This window comes from Triticum dicoccoides, chromosome 1B, assembly GCF_002162155.2.
Source record: "Triticum dicoccoides isolate Atlit2015 ecotype Zavitan chromosome 1B, WEW_v2.0, whole genome shotgun sequence".
Taxonomy (NCBI): domain Eukaryota; kingdom Viridiplantae; phylum Streptophyta; class Magnoliopsida; order Poales; family Poaceae; genus Triticum; species Triticum dicoccoides.
In genome coordinates, this window is record NC_041381.1 from 575,887,294 (window position 1) to 575,898,320 (window position 11,027).

At 41.5% G+C, this 11,027-nt stretch overlaps 1 long non-coding RNA gene across 2 annotated transcripts; it reads left to right on the forward strand.

The window, feature by feature from the left end:
- The first annotated feature begins 1,020 nt into the window (after positions 1-1,020).
- Positions 1,021-4,398, forward strand: LOC119348866. Of its 2 annotated transcripts, XR_005169142.1 has the most exons (4): positions 1,021-1,535; positions 1,614-1,652; positions 1,755-3,588; positions 4,058-4,398. It is a non-coding gene; the product is annotated as an uncharacterized LOC119348866 (long non-coding RNA). The 2 variants fall into 2 exon arrangements; XR_005169143.1 differs by lacking the exon at positions 1,614-1,652.
- The last annotated feature ends 6,629 nt before the right edge of the window (positions 4,399-11,027 follow it).

The window sequence follows — 11,027 nt, forward strand, 5'->3', positions numbered from 1 at the left end:
CATCTGCTTGACTCTGTCTTCTCTCTGATCTTCTGAAACTTAATCATCAGCTTTGTTCTTATGCCCTCTAATATAGTCCTGATTGGCTTATTCCTAACATCTAATATCATTCTATTGAAAACCTCACTAAGGTTGTTCACTACTAGTTCTGTTTTGCACACAGTGTCCATTTTATACCTAGCCCATGTATGCTCTGGTATCTGTGACAACCACTGCCAAACTTCTAAACTTTCTTTTTTCAAATTCTCCATGCCTAAATCATGACCATGTTTGGTAAAGGAATAAGCAGCCTGATCTAAATGTTTCTTAATTTCCTCTCCTCTGAAACCAGTAGATTGGAAATTGGCATAAATATGTCTAAGACAAAACCTTTGTGGAGAGTCAGGGAATACATCATCTATTGCATTCAACAATCCCTGCTCAATGTAGTGTAATCTTAAGTGTTACTACTGAATAACATTTTAGTCATGGCAAGTGTAAATGCAATTGTAAAGACTAGGTAGAGAACAATACCTTTTGTCTATCAGACATAATTGTATATTTGCCAAACTTATTGCCAGTTCCAATGACTATTCTCAACTGTGTGAGAAACCATGTCCAGATGTCTATCTCACTACACCACGGTAGAGTTTAGGTGACACACTTCTGTGGGCAAAGGTCCACCAAGCTCTACAAAAGATATGTCGGCATAGCTTTCCAGCTTTGTCCTTGTATCATGTGTCGGGAAATGTATGCCATTATGGACATATTATGTGTCGGCAACTACATAGCAACGACGTATCAGTCGGCAAGTACTTGGCTACATCTTGTCTGTCGGTGTATGTGTGGGCCTAGATAGATTTTCCGTTGGCGTAGGTACGTGCTTAGCCACATCCAATATGTCGGCATAGGTAGGGTGTATCGAGACAAATTAAGTGTCGGCATATGTGTACGCGTGTCAAGCAACGAAACCTTGAAAATTTTAGCGGCTAACTTAGCGGGCGAGGGGGGAAATTTCAGCTGCGCGCGGCCCAGATCTGATCCATAGTCCCACACAGCCCAAATATCCCCAAAATCTGAGACCTAACCCAATCCACCCGCTCCATCCCACCAGACTCCCCTCCGCCGCCGCGACCTATGGCTCCATCCCCTGTCCCTGCCGCCGGAAGTGAAGGTGTCCTCATCCACGCGCTCCCGGACCCCCATCCCTGCTGCCGCCGGTGAAGGTATCTTCGTCATCCTCGCGCTCCCCCTCGCTGCTGTCACCGTCGTCCGTGCACACCGCCGTGCGGACCGTGCCCCTCAACCCCCTTCCATCCCTGCCACCACCGGGGTCGCGGCTGCCAATAGCTCCGACGCCGACCTCAGTACATCCGCCGCCCTAACCCCCGCCCTCCACCACGTCCCCGGCCCTTGTTCCGGCCGTCGCCGCTCCTTTTCTCTCCTGCAAAGCCCCTTCTGCAGATCCATCAGTCGCATGCCCGTTTCTGCAGAGCGGCATCGTCTTGGCCATATCTCTCCAAGTGCTGCAGGCCAGAGGAAGTTGTCTTTGCTTGGTAAGTGGCGATGATGAGGATCCCCATTTACTAAGAAGTTTACTTGTTGGATCTGTACTGAGAAGTCTAATAATGCAGAAAAGGGATTGAGTGCTACTGAAGTTAGTGTTTACTTAGGTATATCTTGCTATTAATATATATATACTGCTGCCTTTTTAGTCCATTTGTTTACTTACCGATATACTTTGCATTTATCAGTTTGTTCTACACTGGTTTCAGATTTGGGTGGATGGGTTGTTGTCATTGTGATGCAACAGAGGAATCAGCGCTGGCCACGAGGAGATTAGAGGCTTGAGATGGATGCTACGATGGTGGTGGCAAAGTTAGGAGCTTGAGATTTACAGGGACGAGGTGTATGATAGCACAGATTAATGTTCAAGTCTTCATCAGCAGCACCTTGACATGAATCCTAAGATCCATCGGCATTATTTCTTGATTATTTTCTAGGGAAGAATCCGAAGATGAATTGTTTCTTTATTTTTTAACAAATTTCATGGCTTAGCATCTTATGTGTTCCATCTAACTCTACCTGCAATTTATATCTACTCCAAGTACACCACATTCAGAATTGATATACAGCCTACAGTTAGATCAGTTCAGATTTTGCCATGACAATATTACCGGTATTATTCATGATTCCTACGTTGTGTATATCACTGTAGAATACTACCTCTATTCCAGAATATGGTTGTATATAGCAAAATAGTTGTATAAGTCTTTTAAATTTATGTTCTTCTGTACATTGTCCTCTACTACCATTAATTTTCCCTTTTTTCAAATTGAAATTTGAAAAGAGCATGAGTTTTGATAGGATTTTGTATATCCTTCAGTTGCTTGCTGTAACATGTGCCTTCTGGTACATTGATGTTGATAGAAGCATACCATTTTCCTATAATTTCTTCATCACAAAGATGTTCTATTTGTTTAGTTGGCACCAACATCCAGCTGAATGTTTATAGGAGGGTTATTAGTAAAGCAAATATGTTCATGAGGAAATGTACCAGCAAAAAAATCGAGCCAAAGTGTAATTCAAAAGCTCTTAACAAATTTTGCGTGTTCCTTATGTTTTTATTGTAATTCTTATTACTTTTAGCTGGCATTGATATACGAAAGAATATCTTGTCGCTTTTTTGCCCTCTCATCGACCATTGTATTTTTTTAGTCATATCAATCTATCTAAAAGAAAGAATGCAACACCTTATGTTTTTATATTTTTGGAAATGTCTTAGGCGTGTTGTTTCATATAACTATATGCTATGCTGCCTATGCCTTTTCCCGTAACCTTAGTATGTTCATTGTTTTATCTTTCATATCCTTCATCTTAAACTGAAAAGTATGAACCATTGCATTGTGCTAAACTTTATCAGTGAATTTCGTGTAACAAGCTGAAATAGAATTTTTCTCTGTTGCAATTGGAAGCATGTCACATGAGTATTGAGCTGCCATTATCTACAAATTCTTTATTTGTTGATATGAACATTAGTTGCAACATGAATAATCAATGTTAGTCGACAATGTTGCTTCATGTGCATGAGCATATGGTGTATCTCTGACACCATTCATTTTGAACCACTAAAATAATAGAAGTGGTTTGATTCGTAAGTTATTTTACAGGTTTCTATACAACACTTATTTGTTTTGTATTCGCTGCAACGTATGAACTTGATTGCTTTTCAAAAATGTCGAACCACTAGAACCACTAAAATATGTACGCCCTATTGCAAAACACGGCCCTTGTGCTAGAACAAACATAACTAACTACATCCTGTTCATCCCTATCCTGGCTAGAAGTAGTAGAGAGATGAGAGTTGAATCTTATAGTATGATGCGTACTTTATGATTTTATTGATGGTGAGCCGAGTTATCTATATTGAACATATTTTTCTTTTTTGCGGGATGGTTGTTACATGTTTGCGCATTTTTTCAGAGCAATTTGCAGTGGAAGAAGCAACCTCATATTGATAAGAAGGCAATGGTTATTCTATGAAGTAGCGGTTATTGTTGTAGCTCAAGGATGACAAGAAGGCAACTAATGTGCCCAGGAGGTGTGCAGGTATTACGACATAACAGATACATTAAGATTATTGTTTCTCTCTCATAAATATACATAGATCATTTTGAGCCTCGACTAGAGTGCCAGATTTCTGCCCGAACTTATAACATTACTAGATAAACGTTCTGTATCTTGATGATAAAACTGAACTCCACATGATGTAGTTTATAATTAAAATATGAAAAAACACACAACATGATCTGAAGCGCACATACATTGCTTAGGAGTTAACATGCACTTTGGTGTTATCACCTTGATGGTCACAATCTGAAGATCACATGGCATAAACTGAACTTTACATACTACAGCTTTTTGTCTAAAGTTGTACATTTTATTTCTACTTCATCAGATAACGTAGAAACACAATTATTTTCAAACTTGTGCTTCTCTTGGCTGCCAATCTCCCTATGAGCTTCAAAGAACTTGTGCTGACTACACTTTCTACCAAATTCTTGTGGAGTATTTTCAGGTAATCAGCCACCTAGTACACATAGATGTGGTGACTTTGGAGTGTTATAGAGCATTTGGCTGTACCAGCCAACTCAATTGTAATCATGAAGCTTATGTGTGTTCTGGACCATTTGGTGCTTAAGTGTTATGGATTAGAAATCTTGTGCTCATGGATGTAACTCAAGTGTTTTGGACCATTTAGCAAATAGGGGTACTTTTATGTGACTTGTGTTTCCTGGAGGGTTGTAAGATAGACAAACTTTGCTATGTCAAGATTGACTTGTGTTTAAGCCTGTGATCAATATATATGTATTTTTGGTACCAGATTATCAATGATTGTGCAATATGTGTTCATCTTGATCCTGTTTGTGGATAACAATACATCGTTGTAGTAACATTTGAATCAGAGCAGTATCCAATTGTTCTTTTGGCTGTACACCATCTTACCAACAATTTATATGTTGGCAAAAACATTCCAACAAAGAAAGTGTCGGCATAAGTACACACCTACCTAGACAAACCATATGTTGGCAATGCTAAAGATCTATTTAGACAGACTAAGTGTCGGCATAGGTAGGGTGTACATTGACATACCATCTGTTGGCATAGGTAGGGTATACATTAACAGATTAAGTGTCGGCATAGATAGGGTGTACATTGACAATTTATCTATCAGCGTTGGTAGGGTGTATGCCGGCTAAAAAAGTGTCGGCAAGTGAACTTCTGTCGGCAATACATTTCCCCACAGCAAGTCCTCCGACTCTTTTATCTTCTGTCAGCATATGTGATAGCTACAAGTTATCTGTCGGCAAAGGTACCCTATGCCAACAGATTGATGTGTCACCAATACTTGACCGTGGTGTAGTGTCTCTTCCTTATCAACAACACCAAAAGCTATTGGGAAGATGTTATTGTTGCCATCCCTCCCTGTAGCTGCCAATATCTACTGACCAGTGCTTAGCTTGATGAAGCAACCATCCAGACCTGCTAACATGATCACATGAGTGCCTAATTATATCAATGCAAAAATATCATATACATTTGTGTCTGAATACTTACCTATGAATGGCCCGCATCCATTCAGAAAACCCTCCTTGCATTCAAACAAGCAGTAAAACATATAATGAAACCTTGGGGTAGGAGCTGGGTTTAGTGGGTCCTCATGTGTTGTTACTATGCACCTACTGTCAGGGTTGGTATCTAGCACACACTGCAGGTAGTCCCTTAATCTGTGATACTGGACTTTGTGATCTCCTTGCACAACCTCAACTGCTTGCCTCCTTGCCCTATATGCCAAGCTTTTAGGCACATGGACACCATACTTTTTCTTTTTGTATGACATAATTGTGTCAACACCAGCTCCAGGTTTGGATCTAACTGTATCCTCACAAACCTTAGCAACCCAGCTGACTGTCATCTTTGTGTTCTCTCCACTTGCTCCACAAGTGTGATCCAGGTTCATCTTCTTGATATTGAAAGTTGCCTCATGAGCTATCCTGGAGGCAACTATGTAAAACTCACAACCATGTTTTCTCTCAGAGCACCAAGCAATAACCCTAGTTGGTTCATTTCTATGATACTCATAATTCCTAAGAGTCCTCACATGAAAATTTCTAAGTGCTTCTCTGAACTGAACTACATTTTCAAAGCACAAATGCATCGAAAACTGCTCATGTGCATCAGGCCTGGATGGATCATAACATCTCCTCTCCTTCTTCTACTTCTTCCTACTCTTCCATCCAGATGGCAGCCTTGGAACATCCTCTTCATCACTTAGGCCAAAATCACCTGGAAAACAATACTCATCAGCTTCAGGGACATAATCTTCAAACTTGATGTGCTCGGGCTCACTGTGAGACTTGCTAGTTGGGCCAGGTTTTTAACTGGCTTAAGCTTTTTGGCTCCTTTGGTAGTTACAGCAGCATGATCCTCTGCTTGTTCATCTTCAGAAACAATTGGTTCTTCCTGCCAAAATGTCAGAAGGTTCTGAGTTTGCTCCACAAAAGTGCTCAGCAGTATCAGTGCCTGCCTCATCTTCACCCCTACACCAAGCTTTGTAAGAAAGTTTCTCCCCTCTGTAATCACCCCTAAAGAACTCAAAATCTGAAGATGATTTGTCATCTTCTTCTTCTGGTACACCTTCATCTTCATCATCATCATCTTCAGCTGGTTCTTCTTCTACATCTTCTTCTTCCACAATTGTTTTCCCCTTGTTCAAATTGCTGCTTTGCTGTGTGTTCAGGTAGGGATCATCAGGGGTTACATGTGGCAAACTAGCATTAGAGGCAGGGTGCAGCACACCTTCTTGTGAAACTCTATAAACAACATGTTCACCAACATGATCAATGGGAATCTGTTCCTCAAGCATGATGTGATCCATATTAACATATGATGGGCTTGGATCAGTAGCTTTTCTGACAGTGATGTTCAGTACCTTCTTATCAAGAAATAAGTCAAGCATTTCCTATAATGCCTCCTCACTATCCAGGTTCACCACCCCCTCCAGCCCCTTTCCCTCTTCCTTTACATAAGTCAGAAAAGCATCCATTCCATAGCCCTCCAACTCAACCAATGCTAATATGGTCAGATAACTGATATCTGAAGAAATTGAAAACTTTCTCTCCATATTATCCGTTCCTTGAAAATGTAGCCTCATGTCCCAAATCTCATCATCTAAGCTGTAGGATTAAATTGACAAACAAATTATTTTTTAAGTCACTGAAACTTAAAACAATGACCAAATGCATTGAACATTACTGAACTTTTTTCTAATTAAAGTGAATGCACTGACCAAATGCACTGAACAAATGAACTAACCAAATGCACTTTCTTCTACAGTGACATAATCAATAAAATACAGTACCATGCCAAGAACAAACAAGTACTAACCCTAGTTCTAATTTTGAACTAAACGTATGAAGGGCCCAGAAATTTCTTACCTAACTCGACCAAAGGATGACGCCCATCTGTAGCCGCCATCTGGATCCGCGTGGATGCACTTTGCCACTGCCCTAGCCGCGCGGACTTCCGGATCTGAGCTCGCCGGATCTACCTGAGCCACAGGTGGTGATGGCTGTTACGACCGCTGCGCCAGGAAGCTCGAGCTAACTAGGCATTTGTCCACCTCTGAATGGGCACCACCCTCCTAGCCGGTGATGCCTTGGCTCAAGAACTCGCCGCCGACGGGATTTGGCTGCGCCGCCATCGCCCAACTAGGTTAGTGCGGGGGAGAGGAGGGGGAGACTGAGAGAGAGTGCGGCCCGACCGCCTCCTTTCGTTCCGACCGGACCGACTGGGCTAACGGCCGTTAACTGCCGCACCGTGAGCGCGCGTGCCCATGTGGGCTGACATGTGGGCCTAGCACGTTAGAAAAACGGTTAAAACACTAGTCACCGCTGGTTTGGGTTTTTTGAAACAGCCAACCGCTTGTTTGGTATGTTTCTGAGAAAAATTAAAAAGTGGTAGTTTTTTGAAACAATAACATGTAAATTAGTAGTTTTATGCTATTTACTCCGCTCTCATCTAATTAACGGGGGTATCAGATCCGGCGTAGTACAAATCTGATTACGCCCGAAATCTCCTGTATCAGAACCGTCTCTTTCCCGCACGATCGAAGCCCCTTCCCACGATGTCGTCTTCCTCACAGTCTCCTCCGCCCAGGCGCCGTCGCCGGTGCACCGCGTCTTCCTCACGATCTGCTCCGCCTAAGGTGGCCCCTGCCTGTGCACCTTGGTGGCCGCCGGCGAGCCGCCGACCACCGGGAACCTACAGAGGTACATGGCGTCGCCGGAGCCGCCGCTCCCAACCACGGCCGCACGCCGAAGCTGACAGTAAGCTCCTCCACCTCCTACAACACCAGCCGTCGGAGCTCCGCCTTCGGCTACGACGCAAGTGTGCAACCGGCATCCATCGGTTGCCATCCCACAGCGGCACGAGTGCACGGCCGCTTCGGTCAGTCGCTGTATGGGTTCGTATGTTGTGCCTCGCCGTGCTATGTGTAGCAGCTAGCCGGCCGCATAGACCAGGTCACCGGCCAGCCAACCCGCCCAGTCCTAGCCCTGTATCTAGCCTAGTGATTGGAGCAGGCACACGTGCATGTACATGAGCGCCGTTGTCGGCCACCGCTAGCAATTTGCTGGAATCGGTTAACGTCATAGAACCAAACAGAGTTTAATTTGATTACATTTGCGTTTGCGACACTGCTCACAAACCAAACACCTCCTGATATGTATGCACTACGTCCCCTCCCAGAGCAATGTTGTTTTTTTCGCGTTCTAATCACCTTGGATCCAGATCGACGTTTAGATCCTGGCGTGTTTTTTACTCCATGAAAATAGATTGCACGATTGACAGATCCAAAGGAAGAGAGGAAAATGATTTTGTATCTCTCCTAAGCACGGTGCCATGGTCGTCACATGCGTACTAATAAAGGGGCTTCTGGGGTCGAAGCAATTCATTTCCATGTAGCCGAAGCAACGCCGCATGCAAATGCGAGCGCATCGTAAGCCGCCACCGCCTCTCTCTTAGATCATTTGCCCTCTCTGCACATATGTTGTATGTGCGTCCTTGCAAAACGATCCATCCAAGGCATAAGTGGGATACTTTGCTGAGTTTGATGCACTGTCTAAGTACTTTGTTGTAAACAAATTTGTACATGATTTTGTTTTGTATGTCAGATGAGTAGTTTTACTCATAGTAAATATGTACAGGCTGCTACGAGTTCATTGTCTTTGTTACGTAAAATCACTAATAGGACTATGTGCATGCTGGACATCTGGTGTCATAACACGTTTCCTAATGCCAATGCAAGATACTGTCTGAGCTGAAAAGATTCACTTCCCATGGCCAGTTCTATCTAAAGGTGGAAACTCGATTTGTTATCTGAACCTTCCTGATGTGTGTTATGTCCAACAATCAGACAGGGTTTAAGAACTTTCACTCAACCTGAGCTGTCTGATGTCCATATTGGAGAAAATGAGTTAACCTGTCTTATAAATAGTTCTTTTGCTTTGTAGAAGTTGGCACTGAAGTATTGAAGTAAGATAATTAGGCTGAAGATACCTTCCCCTCCTAGCATATTCTTCTATCTTCACCACATTTATTTGCAACAGCAAGACTGACCTGTTAATGCCTTCCATATCTACAATTGCTTATTTCAAAATTCAAATGCTTCATCACAAGATGTGTTTTGTTTTTCAGCTTAATTGTCATCACACTCTTTGGCCAAGGGATTGGGGTATGCAACCGAGTAAATTCCAGTGACTTGACATCCCGACACATGATGTTCCATCAACTTCGTAATATGTTGGTGATGTTCAACCCTCAACTTTGTCGAGTGGTCGCTAGGTAATGATTTTCTTTTCTATTTCTGAAATGAACATTGATATTAATAGTGTGTTTATACCCATGATTTTTTTCTGTAGTTTTTTGTATCACAAAAAGTGCAAATTGCATTGAAGATGCCTTTCTCGGATAAACTTTTTACTCACTATAGTACCACCAAATAATGTGCTTGCATATTTTAATTTAAGATGATTTGGAACTTTTGCTGCCAAAGTCTAAGATGACGTATTGGCGTTAGTTGTAGGATAATATTTATTACATGAATATATTATTAGAAGGCTTGTGATGTATTTTTTTTCTGTAGCAATGTTCACTGGATAATCTTGATTCAACAAAGCACAAGCTCAAGCCATTCAGAGATGATTCAAGGCATGCACTGATGTCCAAGTTTTCATGCATTTGATATAGAGCAATTTTAACATGATCCCTCTTACCTCAGGGAGAGGTAAGTGCTAAGAGTATATCTGAACCATATATTTTATTAAATAGTTAGGCCAGGTAATTAACATGTGTAAATAAACAAGGTTGCAACCATTCACATCTTACCTCGGGCAGATAAGGAAACACTCCTCCCATATTTCCCGTCAAATCAACATGAGAGAAAATCACGGAAAAAATAATCTTCTCATGAACCTCTTAGCCCCCTAAAATCCTCCCACGAATCCCCACCCATCTGAATCCTTTCTTTGGATCTTGAATATTTTTTAAATTTTTGAAAATAAATAGGTTCAATGACATTAACTAAAAATAGTAGAAAACTACTAGGTTTTGAACATGGGATAATTAGATTTATGCCCCTAGTTGTTCCCCACTTGTCTGTTTTACCCCTAATTCCCAGAAGTCACCGGTTCTGTCCAAGTCACTTTGCTCCTCTTATGCTTTTGCCCTTTGACCGTTTGACCGTCAGTTTGAAAACTTCATAACTAATTCATACTAAATCAGAAAAATGCAAATAAGATATCAAAATGTTCAGAAAAACATCACCTATTTGTCAGTGTCACTTGCATTCATGAAAAAAGTGTTGAAAAGTGCACATATGAGTTTTAGCTCTTTTAATACCACAACGAATAGTAAACTCTAAAAAAGTTCAAAAAAAATTCAAAAAAAATTTGGTGGCAAAGAATGACGAATGTTTGAAGTGCCTGCCAAGTTTCATCAGAGAATAACATTCGTGGGTGCCACGGCAAAAAAAAACAATCAGCTCTCCAAAATAGATTATTTTTTTGCCACGACTTCCACGAATGTTGTTCCCTAATGAACCTTGGCAAGCACTTAGAACATTTGTCGTTCTTTTCCACCATATTTTTTTTAAAAAAAATTTGAATTTTTTTAGAGTTTACTATTCATGGTGGTATCAAAAGAGCTAAAACTCAGATGTGCACTTTTCAACACTTTTTTCATGAATGCAAATGACACTGACACATAGGTGATGTTTTTCTGAACATTTTGGTATCTTATTTGCATTTTTCTGATTTAGTATGAATTCGTTATAAAGTTTTTAAATTGATGGTCAAACGGCAAAAGCATAAGAGGAGCAAAGTGACTTGTACAGAACCGGTGACTTTTGGGAATTAGGGGTAAAACAGACGAGTGGGACACAGCTAGGGGCATAAATCTAATTATCCCTTTGAACATACAACTTCACA